The following is a 19,935-nucleotide window of genomic DNA, read 5'->3' as shown; positions in this document are numbered from 1 at the left end:
ATAATGATAATCCTAGATCAACGTTATCTTGAATTGTAGGATTTGATTTTATCGAAATAAAATCTAGAATAATCCTAAATGGATTTAGATAGTTAACTCTATCTTGATAAATCCTATCAGTAATTGGATAATTATGATCCAATATAAAACTTAATTATTTAATTGATTCTCCCTTGACTAGATTAAATAATTGTCGATAATTATCCTGTGTGTTTAAATGCCATGCATTAGATGGATTTATCTGTTTATTTGGTGTTTATCTATTTTAAGTGGATTATCTGCTTTATCTGCTTATGTGATAATTATGCAAAAACCATATAAAAATATCTAAGTGATGATTACAACAAGTGCGTTGTATATGGTCTCCATCGGTTGGACTGCCAAATTTTGTGAAGCTGATTTTCTAATATTATCGCCACCTACAGAGTAGGGACAATAATCCTACGAAAACAGTAAGTTCATAAGGGCGGACTTCTCACATAATAAATAGAATGAACTAGAAAGTGGTTCCCAATATTATTGCCACCTGCAGAGTGGGGACAATAATCCTAAGGAACTGCGAGTTTCAGGGTTCAATCAGAATTTATGAGATAGCTTGATTTTGTTATCAACACATGAACATTGTTATGGGAGTGTGTTGTAGAAATAAAATTCTGTAATGCTAAATCTGATGGTCGTGCTTAGGCAGCATTAGGCGTGTCAACCTCCAGAGGAGGAAGCTATTGATGCGTCGGTGTTGTGACCAGTAAAATTGTCAAAATTTTAATGCGTATTAACCTCCAGAGGAGGATACAATTTATTAATTTTGCTGTTGTAAGATACATAATTGTTTTGTGGTTATTTGTGATTATGTATTGAGCATGAGTATGTGATAATAAGTTTATTTGCCAAATCTTCATTATGTCATTTAATATTTGTCTGCGATCCTTAAAGAAAGAAAACTCGAATGCCTAAATTATGTAGACCGGAAACGAAAATGGATAAGTTTCTCATCGCTGAAAACCTTGAGTTTATACTCAATGATTCATGTCCTCCATTTCCTCGACATAATTCCACGAAGAATGTTCGAGAATGCATTATGCATGTACTTGACAAGCTCTTTGAGGAATAAGGTCAAGCTATTTTCCTTTAAGTAGCTCGACAAGTCTTGGTTAATGACGATGAAAGATGGATATCAATAGAATCTGTCAAGATGATTCGATTGGAATATCCTAAAGTGACAGAATGTTTTGAGGATCTTTTGATCACTCAAATAGTTTCTGACACAAGTCATCGCCTAAAGTAACAAGAAATGACTATAAGAAGGTTTAACTGAAAAGTAGAAAATCTTCAGAATAATAGTCGTTGTGTTACTATTAGAGGAAAGTAACATGATAGATGACGAATTCATAAAGGCTGCATTTTTCTTAAGTCCTAGTTCATTTGAACAAAAGACTAGATATGGAAATGGGAGAGCCTGGATTGTCATCGAAGTTTGTTTAAAGCGAGAAAAGATGCTTTGTGAGTTGGATTGACCTATTTTATAGAAGGACAATGACTTACATGACAATGCAACTTCTAAGTAAGAGATCTTGATCCAGTTAGGTTTTTGTTGCAGTGGGAGCTATTAATGCTCAACTATTGTTTTATGGTTGATGCTTAAGGCATCATAGTATTAAAATAATATAAGTGCGACAAGGTTGAGTATTCAACAACACATCAACTTCTTAATCATTGAATGATAAAGTATTTATGGCTCTTAGCCTTAAGGCCAAGAAAATACTTAGAAATTGTTCGAACTGATCTAGACTATCAAGATTTTAACATTTCGTTAAATAGCTTGACAGTTGAGAAAGTCTGTTTAATGCACTATGAGTTAGAATCATTTGATTTTTCAAGAGATTCAGAATACTTATAGAAGTGCAACATAGAAAGACTAGCAAGTCTTAATGGTTTACACCATAAGGAGACGAGCAAAGGGTTATGATCAGTAGTGGGAGTCTAATCTCCATTAACGAATCCAAGCATTCATCTAATGAATGGGATAGTTATGTAAGAAGGAATCGAAGTCTTTCTAAGACAAGTTTGATTAAGTGATGAGTTGTACTCATTAAAATCTTATCATTGATGGGATAAACATTAAAGAAACTACCAACATCAGTACCTTCTACAAAACACGAGTTGTGGACTAGAGCGTCTCTAGTCTAGCACATCTCAAGGTGTAATGTTGTTCCAACACGTGTTGGAAAAGTGTCCAAGAAATTGGAGTTGAGTACTGAGGCATGTTTTAAGGTTTGTCCCAAATGATGTAAGGTTATAAGTTCTGTAATCTTCAAAGATATAATTCTTGTATGAAGATCAAGAGATGAACTACAAGCCTAACAGCGTGATAACTCTCAAAATAAAGAGAGAGATATCGGATTTTCCACATTACCAAGAAGTCATACCATTAGAAACTTTTGCACTAATAAAATCAACTTCAGTACCTAAGATTGTAAGAACCATATCGTAGTGGGAGCGTTCCACTGGAACACAACAAGTTCATGGGTCTAAGAGTGTCGTAAGACTCAGTCTTAGATCAACTTGAACATAATCCCTTTAACTACAATGTAGTATTGGTTCATTTGGATATTCATCCTTGAAAAGGTGATAGATTCCAAACTACAATCTAAGATAGACAACATGTTTTACAAGACTTGCAAAACTACCTATAGGCTGTGTCAGTCAGTGGGAGCTAGTATATTTGCAAGTGTAAATATGGATCTCAAAAGGCTAGACAATGACAATGGGTTATGCCCAAAGAGAATTATCTTCTCGCTATCGTTGTGCCAGGATTTATTCGATCCTATTGTCTATTAGAACTTACATAAATTAGAATGTATGTATTATGATTGTCAAGACAGCCTTCTATAAATAGAAGTCTTGAGGAAATCATCTACTAGAACATTCTAATGGATATGTAATTAAGGGCAAGAAACGCATGATTGGAAGCTTATATAGACCTTCGTGGTCTTAGGCAAGCATCTAAATCAGAGTATATGTGTTTTATCAAAATTGTCAAATATTTGGAATTTGACTTGTGTCCTTAACAGTGCTGTAAGCACAAGGAAGTTGAAAGTGCATTACATATGGTATTATTGGTACTCTACGATGATGAAATCTACAAAAGTTGCAAACAACTAAGATTGACATCTGGCGTAGGAAACTGGTTGTCTACCCAGTTTAAGATAAATGATTTAAGAGAAACTAATTACATTCTTAGCATCTAAGTCCTTTTAAGATTGCTAGAAAGAATGTTGAGATTCTCTTAGGAATCCTATATCTACACATTGCTTGGAACATTTAAGCATTAGAAATTCCATGAAAAGGTTTATACCTCTCAAGATGGAATTGTCTTGTCTCTAGTCAAGTGTCGTTTGACGCTTAGTGAGATCAAGAATTATGAGACTAGTTTCGGAGATAGTTGTCTCATGTATGCTATAATGTGTACTAAGTTTGATATTAGTTGTGCTTATGCATAGCAAGTATATATCATATTAACCATGGCAAAGGATTTTGATTGAGGTAATGAATATACCCTAGTGCTTGAGAAAGACTAGTAACTATATTCTAGTTTACCAGTCATTCATGTAATGTCCTTGGGGTTACACTGTCTTAGTTTTATGACTAATCAGTGATCGAGTAAGTCATCCTCTGAATATGTGTTTACCTTAGGAATATCTTCCTAATAGCTTTAATCGTAAGTTTGAGTATGCCTATGAGTATTATTTTTTATTACTCTAGTGAAGGCTAACTCAAAGGACACACGAGTTTATTAAGCTAAGCAATCACATATGGGGATGAAATTAATTAAAGATCAAGTACGCAGCAAAGACATTATGGTGAAAAAGATATAATCAGAGAACAACCAAGCAGATTTTTCTTTCACTTAGTGAAATGAATGGTAGTTCGATATATCTAGTATCAATACCTGCTTTGTGTATAAGTGGGAGAGTTTTTGGCAGTGGGTATACTCGAAAGCATGTTTTGAGTATAAGTGGGAGATTGTTAGGTTTGGTATACTGAAAAGCATGTTTCGAGCAAGTTTCGCTCGAATAGAATCTTGCTTGTATACGTAAAACTCTACAATCCACTTTTAACCCGATTCAGTATTATTCGAGCAGTCTCGCACGAATAGAATCACTATTATTATTACATTGTGTTTGCTTGTGCATTTATAAGATGTTTTACAAACATTTAAATGCATAAGAAGTAAACAAAGTCTAAGTCTTTTGCTTAGTAGACCGGTTGTGGGCGTCGTCCACTTTAAGGTAACACGGTCAGATCTATGCAATGCTTTGCAAAAGAAAAAGAAGAATTTCACAACCTAGATAGGCTTAGACTACCTATCGTGAAAGGTTGCAATGTCAGTCCGCATATTTCTAAGCCTTACTGAAATAAGATGACATTGGTGTGGTATAGCACTGAACGGATCTAACAGCAAGACTTGCCTTAGGCTATCTACTGAAAGGCGAGGTCTTGATAAATATTTATTTCTTAATCAATGTAGGTTAGCATTGAGCATACGGTATTGATTATGCACTACTTTGACTTATCAAATGGTGCGGGTTTTTCGCAACCCAATAATCCTGATATATTGGGTAGTGGTGATTAATATCTAGCGGTGCTAGGATTGCTATTATGTTGAAACGTGCACGAGGTGAGTCTCGTTTGATAATGTCCTCAAGAGGAGCTCGAACAAGGTTTTATTATTCGGAAAACTGGCCAGTTGGAGTTTTATTACTCTATGAATAATAAATAAATGTTTCTTGCTAAGTCCACTCTTGGAATTAATAAGATATTAATTAATTAAGTCCATAGCAGACATTAATTAATTAATGGACATTTATATCTTAAGCGCGGGAAATAAATAATAAAAGTGGAAACCCGGATTACTTGTAATTTCGGATTTGGATGGGGAGAGTTCAATATTACTTCTGTAGTGGCTGCTCGTAATATTCCAATTATAACTTATATTAAATTGTGGGTTCAATTTAATTAGTAAAAAGTAAATTGGATGAGCCCATATCCAAAACCTTCCATAGATCCCTGTCTGGGCCCAAAAGGAACTTAATATAAATAGGAGAATAAAGGAGACAGAAATAACACAATTTTATTATTCAAAATTTTCGAAAATTTCAGCTCCCCAGCTGTAGGAATTTTCGAATTCCTACTCCTATTTCAAAAAGGATTTCTTCTGTCTTCTTTATTTAAGTCCTAGTATTCTAGTAAGATCAGCCCACACTGATATTGGGATACAGTTCGGGAACCAGAGAGAAGATCCGTGGTCTAGTATTGAAGATCATCTCGTGGAGAAGGCGCAAGCAATCGTCGATTCTTTGGAGAATCAAATCGGTAACTCTAAACCGTAGAAATCATGTTTAGGATTTATATTTTCTAAGCATGAATTATTTGCGTTCTAGCATGCAATTATCTGTTTAACATGTGAATTGATTAATCGCATAATCGGTCAAATAGATCCTTGTCTGATTTATTTGTTTTGTACAAGTCTTCCGCTGTGCAAGGGGCATTCAGTTTTAAGAGCTGGATTCCGAATACTATCCTTCTTAGAATAATCTACTTTATCCTCATGTCGCTCTTTACGGTCACACCAGAAAACACCAGTTATTGTAAGCTCTTGAAGCTTAGAGAGAGCATAAGCATCAGCTAATGTTTCTGGTTCAAACATACAAACCGGTACCCTATTTCATCTACTAACCCCGACAAAAATATACTCAATGCTTGATCCTCCTCTATACCAGCCCTAGAATTTAACTCATCAAAAGCTTCAATATAACTTCGAATATGTGATACCTATTTTAGACTCCGCAATTGAACGATCGGATCATCTTCTTCCACAAGTGATTCACGGTTAGATTCGACATCTACCATGGCAGTATCCCCACCGCTCCCCTGTAATTGATCTTTTATAGCCGTGACTGCCTTCAACATCTCGTCCAATCGAGCATTAATGATCTTCCCCTGTCGTTGGACCAGCTCACTCAACCTTCCCCAATTCGCCTCTCAACCTCCTTGATCAACCTTTCCCCAATTCTCCTCTCAGCCTCCATCGCCCTAGAATTTCACCTCCGTACTCACGTCACCGTTCTGTCCGAGGATGAACAGCTCTGATACCACTTGTTGCGATTTCAGCTCAATCTCAGTTGGAAATGCAACACTTCTCCCACACTTACACACCACAACCAGAGAGCACACCAAAACAGCAATTTATAAGACAAAATGTAGAAATCGAATGGTATTGAATTGATAATCAACGGATAAAGGAATGACGATACAATAGGAATTGATGACGATAAACAACATAGAAGTAACCAAGGTAAATGCCAAGCACTCAGCGTGCACAACACGCATTTTTCATGAATGAGAATATGCTGCCCCTTTCTCTCCTTTTATATCCAGCTCTCACAAGCCCCATTTTCCATCTTAAGAGGTATAAACCTTTCCATGGAATTTCTAATGCTTAAATATTCCAAGCAATGTGTAGATATAGGATTCCTAAGAGAATCTCAACGTTCTTTCTAGCATCTTAAAAGGACTTAGATGCTAAGAATGTAATTAGTTTCTCTTAAATCATTTATCTTAAACTGGGTAGACAACCAGTTTCCTACGCTAGATGTCAATTTTAGTTGTTTGCAACTTTTGTAGATTTCATCATCGTAGAGTACCAATAATACCACATTTAATGCACTTTCAACTTCCTTGTGCTTACAGCACTGCTATGGGCAAAAGTCAAATTCCAGACATTTGACAATTTTGATAAAACACATATACTCTGATTTAGATGCTTGCCTAAGACCACGAAGGTCTTTATAAGCTTCCAATCATGCGTTTCTTGCCCTTAATTACATATCCATTAGAATGTTCTAGTAGATGATTTCCTCAAGACTTCTATTTATAGAAGGCTGTCTTGACAATCATAATACATACATTATAATTTATGTAAGTTCTAATAGACAATATGATCGAATAAATCCTGGCACAACGATAGCGAGAAGAGAATTCTCTTTGGGCATAACCTATTGTCATTGTCTAGCCATTTGAGATCCATATTTACACTTGCAAATATACTAGCTCCCACTGACTGACACAGCCTATAGGTAGTTTTGCAAGTCATTTAATGTGGTATTATTGGTATTATTGCAAATAAATAGATAAATCCATTTAATGCATGACATTTAAACACACAGGATAATTAACAACAATTATTTAATCTAGTCAAGAGGGAGAATCAATTAAATAATTAAGTTTTATATTGGATAATAATTATCCAAATTTATGAAGATAGAGTTAACTATCTAAATCCATTTAGGATTATTCAAGATTTTATTTCGATAAAATCAAATCCTACAATTCAAGATAACGTTGATATAGGATTATCATTATTTAAAACGTATTAGGATATTACTAGATAGAAACATTTCCATCATAATCCTTAACATAAATAAAATCCAATCAACCAAGATTTATACAAATCTTAATTCTATTTAGAATAGACATCTAGAATATATCAAATATTACTTAGGATTTCTTAGATAAATAAATTCATCTAAATCCAATTAGATAAGGATTTTCTTATATATCATCTTTATCCTAATCTATCTAGGATATAAATCCAAAAGATAAGGATAACTTGGATTAATACTTATTTTAATCCATCTAAGATTTGTCTTAATAGAATTAAATCTATTCAAATCCATAGGATAAAATTAACTAATATTAATATTAATTCTAATTCATCTAGGATTTATTCTTGGAGTAAATCCATACAAATCCATAGAATTAGATAATATTATATTATAATTACTCAAATCTATCCAAGATTTATCTAGGAACAAATCTATATAAATCTATAAGATAAGAATAAAATATTATATCATTCCTATCCAAATCCATCTAGAATTTATCTATGAATAAATTCATATAAATTCTTAGAATAAGAATAAAGTATAATATTATCATTATCTAAATCCAACTAGGATTCGTCTAGGAATAAATCCATATAAATCCATAGGACATAGATAAAAGATTAGATTATTATTTTCCAAATATAACTAGGATTCATCTAGGAATAAAATCCATATAAATCCATAATATAAGGAAATAATCTAGTTAATCCATGATTTAATTCATAATTAAATCTCATATAATATATAAAATCACAAAAGATATATTCAAATCTTAATTCTAAATTAATCTTGAATTATTTCTAAAATTGAATCCAAGGATTTGGAAATCCTGATCAAAATTTGGAAGCAATCTTCACCGAACCATGCACGGTGACGTCGCACGAGTCCGGGCTGCCGCCGAAGTGAGGCTCCCACTCGCACCGCTGGGGTGCCCACTGGACGATGTCGACGCTGCTGTCACTGCATCGTCGCTGCAGCCTCCTCGTTTCTCATCTCAGCGGCTGCTGCTTGACTCCTTCGACGCTGCTGCGTCGATGTCGCAGCTCCGGCGCTGCACTGCGAGATGCCGTCGCTGCCGTTGCAGCGTCGTCGCACCGTCGCTGCTGTCCGTGTACTCGCGAGGACTCCCTGCCTGTTCCGACGCTGGAGTTTCTGCTCGCTGATCGCCTGCCCGGCGTCGCAGCTGCTGCTTCGCCGTGAACGCGGTTTTCTTCAATTCAGCCATGACGAATTCACGTATCCATTGTTTAGAAACAATAAAAGGCCATGTAATCATTACAGCAATTTTAATTCCATGAATTTGGACTCTATAATTACTGGAATAAGTTTCCACCATACGCTGAGTCTAAAATCCAATCTAGGAAATTAGTTTCAAATTGTTCTAGACATGGGGTTTCGCACATTTAATCACGTGCGATGCTTTCTTCGTTTTCATCACGTTAATAGCTATCGTCAAAACGAAACAACGCAAAAACGAAGAAACTCATGCATTCAAGCAATTCACATAACATGAAATTAATCCACATAATCAGAGCCAAAAATTGGCTCTGATACCAATTGTTGGGGTTTGGTGCCCCTTGCACAGCGGAAGACTTGTACAAAACAAATAAATCAGATAAGGATCTATTTGACCGATTATGCGATTAATCAATTCACATGCTAAACGAATAATTGCATGCTAGAACGCAAACAATTCATGCTCATAGAAAATAAATCCTAAAACAGGTATTCTATGGTTTAGGGTTACCGATTTGATTCTCCAAAGAATCGTTGATTGCTCGCGCCTTCTCCACATGATGATCTTCAATACTAGACCACGGATCTTCTCTCTGGTTCCCGAACTGTATCTCGATATCAGGGTGGGCTGATCTTATCAAAATACTAGGACTCGAATAAAGAAGACATAAGAAATCCTTTTGGGAAAAGGAGTAGAAATCGAAATCTCCTTCAGCTGGAGGGGAATATTTATTATTCATAAAGTAATAAAACTCCAACTGGCCAGTTTTCCGAATAATAAAACCTTGTTCGAGCTCCTCTTGAGGACATTATCAAACGAGACCCACCTCGCGCACGTTTCAACATAATAGCAATCCTAGCACCGCTAGATATTAATCACCACTACCCAATATATCAGGATTATTGGGTTGCGAAAAACCCGCACCATTTGATAAGTCAAAGTAGTGCATAATCAATAAATACCGTATGCTCAATGCTAACATATGTAGATTAAGAAATAGTATTTTATCAAGACCTAGTCTTTCAGTAGATAGCATAAAGACACGTCTTGCTGTTAGATCCGTTCAGTGCTATACCACACCAATGTCATCTTATTTCAGTAAGGCTTAGAAATATGCGGACTGACATTGCAACCTTTCACGATAGGTAGTCAAAGCCTATCTAGGTTGTGAAATTCTTCTTTTTCTTTTGCAAAGCATTGCATAGATTTGACCGTGTTACCTTAAAGTGGACGACGCCCACAACCGGTCTACTAAGCAAAAGACTTAGACTTTGTTTACTTCTTATGCATTTAAATGTTTATAAAACATCTTATAAATGCACAAGCAAACACAATGTAATAATAATAGTGATTCTATTCGTGCGAGACTGCTCGAATAATACTGAATCGGGTTAAAAGTGGATTATAGAGTTTTACGTATACAAGCAAGATTCTATTCGAGCGAAACTTGCTCGAAACATGCTTTTCATTATACCAAACCTAACAGCTAATGCCGCGCAAGCATTGCGAGATGCGCATAGACGGTGGCATAAGGCGAATGAGATGGCTAAGTGCTATATGTTGGCTTCTATGTCATCAGTACTCAAGCATCAGCATTCTGCCATGGAAACTGCCGCCGAGATCATGATGAATCTCGCAAATCTTTTTGGTACTCAGAATCGAACGGCTAAGTCTCAAGCCTTTCGGAGTATCATGACGAAGTCTATGAAGGAAGGCTCGTCTGTGAGGCAACACGTCCTCGAGATGATGAGCCACCTCAACCAAATTGAGGTTTTGGGAGGGACGATCGATCCCGAGTCCCAGGTAACAATAATCCTTCAAAGTCTTTCCCCTAGCTTCCAACAGTTCAAGCTCAATTTCGAGATGAACAAAGCGGAATTACACTTTGGCAGAGCTGCTGACTGAACTTCAGTCGGCGGAGGACCTTATGGTTCAAGCTAAGGTAGCTATGTTGAGTTTGACGCCTAATTCCTCTGGCTCTAAGCCTAGAAGAGGAAAGAAAAAGGCACCGAACCCAGTGGCAGCTAAGAATGCTAAGGGAAAGAAGAAACAGCGGGGTGACAAGAAGCCTACTGGAAAGTGCTTCAAATGTGGAGAAAAAGGTCATTGGAAGCCAGATTGTCCTAAGAAGGGCAAGGCTACAAGTATGCACCATGCTCTAGTAGTCGAGTCATGTTTGGCTTCGACATCTACTCATACTTGGGTTATTGATATTGGAGCAACTGATCATATATGTTTTGATCCTGACTTAATGCAGGTGACAAGACGGTTACATGATCGTGAGATCGAAGTCCAGCTGGGCAACGCTACTAAAGTGGCGGCCGTTGCAGTGGGAGACGTTTATTTGCGTTTTTCTAGTGATAGATTTTTTATTTTGAAGAATGTTTTGTTGATACCTTCTTTTAGAAGAAATTTAATTTCAGTTTCTAAATTGTCTTTTGATGGATATTCGATTTCTTTTAATGACAATTGCGTTATTAAGAAAGATGGTTCTTATATCTGTCGTGGTATCATGGAAAACAATCTGTACACAATCACTTCTACACAATTTAATCAACGTAAATCAGAACTCAATGCTACATCAAAAATTTCTAAGAAAAGAAAAGAACCTTCAAGTTCAATGAATGATACGTACTTATGGCACCTTAGACTTGGTCATGCCAACGAAAGAAGAATTCATGCGATGGTTGATCAAGATCTTCTCAAAGGTCTTGAGAAGGAACCATTTTCGAAGTGTGAATCCTGTCTCGAAGGCAAGATGACTAAGAGACCTTTTAGGTCAAAGGGGAATAGGGCCAAGGAAGTACTTGAGCTCATTCATACTGATGTGTGTGGACCAATGTCAACCGAGGCAAGGGGCGGCTATCGATACTTCGTCACCTTTATAGATGACTTCTCGAAAATTGGATACGTCTATTTGATGCGCTACAAGTCTGAAACTTTTGACAAGTTCAAGGATTTTAAGGCTAAAGTAGAGACGCGTCATGGTAAGACTATCAAATGCCTGCGATCTGATCGCGGAGGCGAATACCTAAGTGCCGAGTTTTTGGACTACTTATCAGTAGCGGGAATTCAATCCCAAACGACTGCACCGGGCACACCCCATCAGAATGGCGTAGCTGAAAGAAGGAATATGACCTTATTAAATATGGTCCGCTCGATGATGAGTTATGCACGGTTACCTATTTCATTTTGGGGGCATGCATTGCTTTCGGCAACCTATCTCTTAGACCACTTACCTTCTAAATCAGTTTCTACTACCCCATATGAGTTGTGGAATGGGCGGAAGCCCAATCTGGAACATCTCAGAGTGTGGGGGTGTCCGGCCCATGTATTGGAAAATGATCCAACTAAGCTGGAATCTAGGACGGAGGTATGTGTGTTTATAGGATACCCTAGAGGAACGAAAGCTTATGAATTCTATAGTCTCAGAGATCAGAAAGTGATTGTGAGCACTCATGCCACATTCTTAGAGGAAGACTATGTAATGAATCATAAGCCCAGCAGTGAGATAGCTCTTGAAGAGCTAACTCAAGTCACAACTTCCATTAACCAAGAACAATTACCTAGTGTAACAACAAATCCAGAAACTTCAACTAATACACCAGATGTTGTAGTGCCGCGCCGCAGTGGGAGGGTCTCTCATGAGCCCGATAGATACATTGGTTTGGGTGAGTGCATGGATCACTCCTCGGACAGCAATGTACTTGATCCCTGGAATTTTGCAGAGGCGCAGGCAGATGTCGATCATTGCGAATGGGTGAAAGCAATGGATTCGGAACTACAATCAATGGTAGACAAAGACGTCTATGATTTGTCTGTCCTACCCGAAGGCTGTACTGCCATTGGGAGCAAGTGGATATACAAACGTAAATGTGGACCCGATGGACGAGTTAAAGTCTTTAAGGAAAGACTAGTGGCTAAGGGGTATACCCAAAAAGAAGGCATCGATTACGATGAGACCTTCTCCCCAGTGTCCATGCTCAAATCGATCCGTATACTTTTGTCTATAGCAGCCTACATGGATTGGGAAGTATGGCAGATGAACGTTAAGACTGCTTTTTAAACGGGAGTCTTGAGGAGACCATCTACATGGAACAACCCGAAGGCTATGTGGTAAAGGGCAAGGAACACATGGTTTGGAAGCTTAAGAAGGCCATTTATGGCCTCAAGCAAGCATCTAGATCATGGAACCAGTGTTTCGATCAAACTGTTCAAAAGTTTGGATTCGAAAAATGCCCTAATGAAAGCTGTGTGTATAAGAAGGTTGAAAAGGGAAATGTTGTGTTCTTAGTTTTATATATAGATGACATTCTTCTAATTGGAAACAATAAAAAGATGTTGTCATCAGTACGAACTTGGTTGTCCAGCCAGTTCGAGATGAAAGATATGGGTGATGCGGGACACATTCTCGGTATCAAGGTTCTTAGGAACCGTGCTAAGAGAATGTTGTGCTTATCCCAAGAATCTTACATCGACACAATACTTAGACGCTTTAGCATGCAAGATGCCAAGAAAGGTTTCCTACCTTTTAGACATGACATCCATTTATCTCAAGAGATGTGTCCTAAGACAACATCTGAGATAGCAGAGATGAGAAGAATACCATATGTCTCGGCAGTTGGTAGTCTCATGTATGCTATGCTTTGTACTAGACCCGATATTTGCTTTGCTGTTGGCATGGTAGCAAGATATCAATCAAATCCCGGCCAAGGACATTGGACTGCCGTAAAGAACATACTCAAGTACCTTAATCGGACTAAGGACTATGTTCTAGTTTACAATGCAGCCGAGCTCTGTCCTTTAGGATATACAGATTCAGATTTTCAAGCTGATGTGGATTCGAGAAAATCAACTTCCGGATATGTGTTAACCTCAGGAGGTGGAGCCGTAATTTGAAAGAGTGTAAAGCAGAAATGCATTGCAGACTCTACCATGGAAGCCGAGTATGTGGCCGCTTCGGAGGCTGCAAAAGAGGCTGTATGGCTTAAGAACTTCCTTCTGGACTTAGGTGTGGTTTCGAATATGCCCGAGAGCATCACCATTTATTGTGACAATTCTGGTGCTGTGGCAAATTCGATGGAACCGCGGGCTCATAAAACGAGCAAGCACATAGAGAGGAAGTATCATATTATTCGAGATATAGTGCAGAGAGGAGACATAAAAGTGGTCAAGATTGAGTCAGAGAACAACCTGGCAGATCCTTTCACGAAGGCATTAGCGGTAAAGCCGTATGAAAGCCATGTTGAAGGAATGAGAGTTCGACTAATTCAAGACCTCAATCCGCTTTCAGTATAAGTGGGAGAATTTGACGTTAGCACATTTTGTATACTCGAAAGTGTTTTGAGTATAAGTGGGAGATTGTTAGAGTTTGTATACTAGAAATCACGTTTCGAGTGATTGAATACTGTAAAACTCTTATTTAATTTTCCAATGAATAAAACAGATTATTTTTGTCATAATGTTGTTATGTTTTACATTTAATGTATGTTAATGCATGTTTAAATGTATAAGTTAACTTAACAAAGTCTAAGTCTTTGTTTTAGTAGACCGGTTGTGGGCGTCGTCCACTTTAAGGTAACACGGTCAGTTCTAAACAAAGAAAAAGATTAATTTCACAACCTAGATGGAATTTGACTATCCATCGAGAAAGGTTGCAATGTCAGTCCGCATATTTCTAAGACTTACTGAAATAAGATGACATTGGTGTGGTGTAGCACTGAACGGATCTAACAGCAAGACTTGTCCTTGGGCTATCTACTGAAAGGCGAGGTCTTGATAATATTTGTTACTTAATCAATATAGGTTAGCATTGAGCATACGGTATTGATTATGCATTACTTTGACTTATCAAATGGTGCGGGTTTTTCGTAACCCAATTATCCTGATATATTAGGTAGTGGTGATCAATATCTAGCGGTGCTAGGATTTTTATTATATTGAATCGTGCGTGAGGTGAGTCTCGTTTGATAATGTCCTCAAGAGGAGCGCGAAACAAGGTTTTATTATTCGAAACCTAGCTAGTTGGAGTTTGATTACTCCATGAATAATAAATAAGCGTTTCATGCTAAGTCCACTCTTGGAATTAATAAGAAGTTAATTAATTAAGTCAATAGCTGACATTAATTAATTAATGGACATTTTAATCTTAAGCGCGGGAAATGAAAGTTAAACGGAAACCCGGATTACTTGTAATTTCAGATTTGGATGGGGAGAGTTCAATATTACTTCTGTAGTGGCTGCTCGTAATATTCCAATTATAACTTATATTAAATTGTGGGTTCAATTTAATTAGTAAAAAGTAAATTGGATGAGCCCATATCCAAAACCTTCCATAGATCCCTGTCTGGGCCCAAAAGGAACTTAATATAAATAGGAGAATAAAGGAGACAGAAAAAAAACACAATTTTATTTCATAAAATTTTCGAAAATTTTTGGCCCCCTAGTTGAAGGAGATTTCGAATTCCACTCCTATTCCCAAAAGGATTTCTTTCTGTCTTCTTAATTTAAGTCCTAGTATTACTGGTGAGATCAGCCCACACTGATATTGGAATACAGTTCGGGAACCAGAGAGAAGATTTGTGGTCTAGTATTCAAAGCATCACGTGGAGAAGGAGCTAGCCATCTTCAATTCTTTGGAGAATTAATTAGGTATTTTTCTGCTCCGTAGAAAAGCATGTTTTAGGTTTCAATATTCTTAAAGCATGATTAATTCAAGTTATAAGCATGATACATGTGATAATTACGCGAATAGATTTTGTCTAAATAATCTGCTAAATAGATCTGATTATTATGTGATTTATTGGTGTGATTAATAATTGTAAAATTATGATAATCAAGTTCAACATCGCTTCCGCTGCCGGTTCCATCAATATGTTGAAGTCGATCGTCACTTCATCAAGGAGAAACTAGATGAGGGAGTTATTGAGCTTCCATTCGTCAAGTCCAAAGAACAATTAGCAGACATCTTGACCAAGGCAGTCAACACCAAATTCTTCAAGCAAGTTTTGGCCAAGTTGAACATTGGAGATACCGTTGCTCAACTTGAGGGGGAGTGTCAAGAAGAGAAGATTGCGGATAATAATTGTCAAGAAGAGAAGATCACAATTAGCATATAATTGATATGTAATAAATTCAATTAGGAATAGATTTATTCTCTGTCCTGTTTACACATTTTCCTTCCCTATAAAAGGATGTAAAGTTTGTATACAAAATACAACATAAATAAAGATGATTTCTTCTTCCTCAATTCTCTTCGTTAACACCATCTTTTAGACAAGAATTAGTCATCATTTTCAAATAACCTGTGCTCCCACGCACCATTTTCTCAATCTGTTTCCACCAGAAATTAATTATCGATGAGTTCAGCTTTTATAAAAGAATTATTAGTTGCATAATGTGCCGAAACAACCAAGTCAAAGTGGACTAGTCTAGTGAGCTCATATTTCGTGATTGGGAAATTGCTGACTCACACCACAAAATATGTATCATCAACGAATTTCAGCTTTAGCGTATGAGAGAATCACTACAAAAAAGGTATACCTTTTATTTGTTAGCTATTCTTCTAAATTCTAATTTTTTCACATTTCAAAATTTTCGATCTACCATTTTTCCACAATGCATGGGGATAATCAGGCGCTTACAAGCATTGGCAATATGTTTCGCCTACATACATGCTATAGCCCCCCATTAATGACTCGCTACAGTTTTATAATTTGTTGGAAGCGTCTATGTCTGATTTATGGGCACAATGTGATTATTCTATGTTGTCAACAAATTCTCGAATAATGACTATGAAGGGCGAACATCGAATGCCTCAGCGAGCTATTGACGAATTGTGTCAGTTTATGGAGGAGTGTCTACCAAAACCAAATCGTATGCCTAAAAATTTCTACAAGTGCAAGAAACAAATGCAGACTTTAGATGTGCCTCATCTGAAGATACATTGTTGCATGACAGGGTGTATGATCTATTGCAAAGAAGACGAGAATAGGACCGAATGCAAAGTTTGTGGACATGCTAGATTCAAGGATAATGGCAGCAGTCAATTCAAGGAGATGTATTATTTTCCTCCGGGCCCAAGATTAAGACGATTGTATGCGTCTGAAGTTACAGCCCAATCCATGCGATGGCACACAGAGCACGCCCACACTCTAGGAGAGATAGGAGAGATACGTCATCCGGCAGATTCTTTAGCTGGAAAACTTTTAACCAGACACATCCATTATTTTCTTCTAAATCAAGAAATGTCAGGTAGGCACTTAGCGCAGATGAATTTTAGCCATTTGGGAAAAGTGGTTCGAAAAACTCATTATGGCTAGTAATTTTAACCTCATACAATTTGCCTCCATGGATGTGCATGAAAAATCCATACATGTTTCTCAATGTGATAGTGCCAGGTCTGAAGATTCCAAAACAAAAATTGATATATTTTTACAACCGCTGATTGAAGAGGACGCACACAGAGCACGCCCACACTCTAGCATATGATATATCAAGAAAATAAACTTTTCAATTGCACACAACATTGATGAGGACTATCATGACTTCCCCGCATATTCAATTTTATCAGAATGGAGCACATTTGGGCACCGTGCATGTCCGTATTGTATGGAGGATTCACAAGCTTTCTCCTTGAAGCATGGACGAAAAACCACTTGGTTTGATTGTCAATGGAAGTTTCTCAATAGATATCATCGGTTTCGTAGAGACAAAAATGAGAACAGCGACTTCAGGGCAGCAGCGGTGTGCAGCGGGTGCGACGACGCGGCGACAGCAGCGTCGGCATCGTGCAGTGCAGCACCGGCGGAGCGACGTCGACGCATCAGCGTCGGAGGCGTCATGCTCAGCGAGCTTGCGAGATGAGTGGGAGCCCAACGGCGGCTGCGGTTCAGTGGGAGCACGACGACGCAAGATTAGAGTTTCCCTATGCGTGACGTCATTTTGTCTCATGTCGTGACTTCACTTTCCAAAATTGAATTGGGGTTTCCTAACCCTGGAATCAATTTTGGAGATAATTCAAGATTAAATTTAGAAATAAGATTTGAATATATCTTTTGTGATTTTATATATTATATGAAATATAATTATGAATTAAATCATGGATTAATTATAGATTTTATCCTTATTTTATGGATGTGTAGGGATTTAATTCCTAGATGAATCCTAGTTAAATTTGGGTAATGACAATCTAATTTTTATCTATATCCTATGGATTAATGTGGATTTATCCTAGACGAATCCTAGTTGGATTTAGATAATGATAAATATTATTTTATTCTTATCCTATGAGTTTATATGAATTTATTCATAAGATAAATTTTAGATAGATTTAGATAGTGATAATATGATATTTTATTTTTATCTTATAGATTTATATGGATATGTTCCTAGATAAATCTTGGATAGATTTGAATAATTATAATACAATATTATCTAATTCTATGTATTTATATGGATTTACTCCTAGAAAAATCCTAGATGGATTAAGATTAATATTAATATTAATTTATTTTATCCTATAGATTTGAATAGATTTAATTCTGTTAAGACAAATCGTAGATGGATTAAAATAAGAATTAATCCAAGTTATCCTTATCTTTTGGATTTATGTCCTAGATAGATTAGGATTTTAATGATATATAAGAAAGTTCTTATTTAATTGGATTTAGATAAATTTATTTATCTAAGAAATCCTAAGTAATGTTTGATATATTCTGGATGACTATTCTAAATAATAATTAAGATTTGTATAAATCTTCATTGATTGGATTTTATTTTTACTTATGGATTATGATGGAAGTGTTTCTATCTAGTAATATCCTAGTGCGATTAAAATAATGATAATCCTAGATCAACGTTATCTTGAATTATAGGATTTGATTTTATAGAAATAAAATCTAGAATAATCCTAAGTGGATTTAGATAGTTGACTCTATCTTTATAAATCCTAAATGAATTTGGATAATTATTATCCAACATTAAACATAATTATTTAATTGAGTCTCCCTTGACTAGATTAAATAATTTTCGATAATTATCCTGGGTGTTTAAATGTCATGCATTAAATGGATTTATCTGTTTATTTGGTGTGTATCTATTTTAAGTGGATTATCTGCTTTATCTGCTTATATGATAATTATGCAAAAACCATATAAAAATATCTAAGTGATGATTACAACAAGTGCGTTGTATACGGTCTCCATCGGTTGGTTTACAAATTTATGAAGCTAGTTTCTAATATTATCGCCATCCAGGCTGTGGGGGCAATAATCCTAAGAAATAGCAAGTTCATAAGGCCAGACTTCTCAAATATAAATAGTATGAACTAGAAAGTAGTTTCTAATATTATCGCCACCCATGCTGTGGGGACAATAATCCTAAGAAATTACAAGTTTCAGAAGTTCAAACAGAATTTATGAGATAGTTTGGTTTTGTTATCAGCACATGAGCATTGTTATGGGAGTGTGTTTTAGAAACAAGATTTTGTAATGTTAAATCTGATGGTCGTGCTTAGGCAACATTTGGCGGCCATGCCGTGCTGCGGTCTCTGGACTATTCGTCGGTGTTGTGACCAGTAAAATTGCTAAAATTTTAATGCGTATTGACCTCTGCTTGAGGGTACAAAATTTTAATTTTACAGTTGCAAGATACATAATTTTATTTGCGATTATGTATTGAGCATGAGTATGTGATAATAAGTTTATTTGCCAAATCTTCATTATGTCATTTAATATTTTTGTTTGCGATCCTTAAAGAAAGTAAACTCGAATGCCTAAATTATGTAGACCGGAAACGAAAATGGATAAGATTCTCATCGCTGAAAGCTTGGAGTTTATACTCAATGATTCATGTCCTCCATTTCCTCGACATAATTCCACGAAGAATGTTGGAGAATGCGTTATGCATGTACTTGACAAGCTCTTTGAGGAATAAGGTCAATCTATTTTCCTTTAAGTAGCACGACAAGTCTTGGTAAGTGACGATGAAAGATGAATATCAATAGAATCTGTTGAGATGATTCGATTGGAATATCCTAGAGGGACATAATGTTTTGAGGAATCTTTTGATCACTCAAATAGTTTTCTGAATAAGAAATGACTACTAGAAGGTTTAACTGAAAAGTGGAAAAGCTTCAGAATATTAGTCGTTATATTATTGTAAGAGGAAAGTAACATGATAGACGACGAATTCATAAAGGCTGCATTTTTCCTAAGTCCTAGTTCATTTGAAAAAAAAGACTAGACATGGAAA

Source organism: Salvia hispanica, chromosome 6 (assembly GCF_023119035.1).
Source record: "Salvia hispanica cultivar TCC Black 2014 chromosome 6, UniMelb_Shisp_WGS_1.0, whole genome shotgun sequence".
Lineage (NCBI taxonomy): Eukaryota > Viridiplantae > Streptophyta > Magnoliopsida > Lamiales > Lamiaceae > Salvia > Salvia hispanica.
This window is presented reverse-complemented; position numbering follows the sequence as displayed.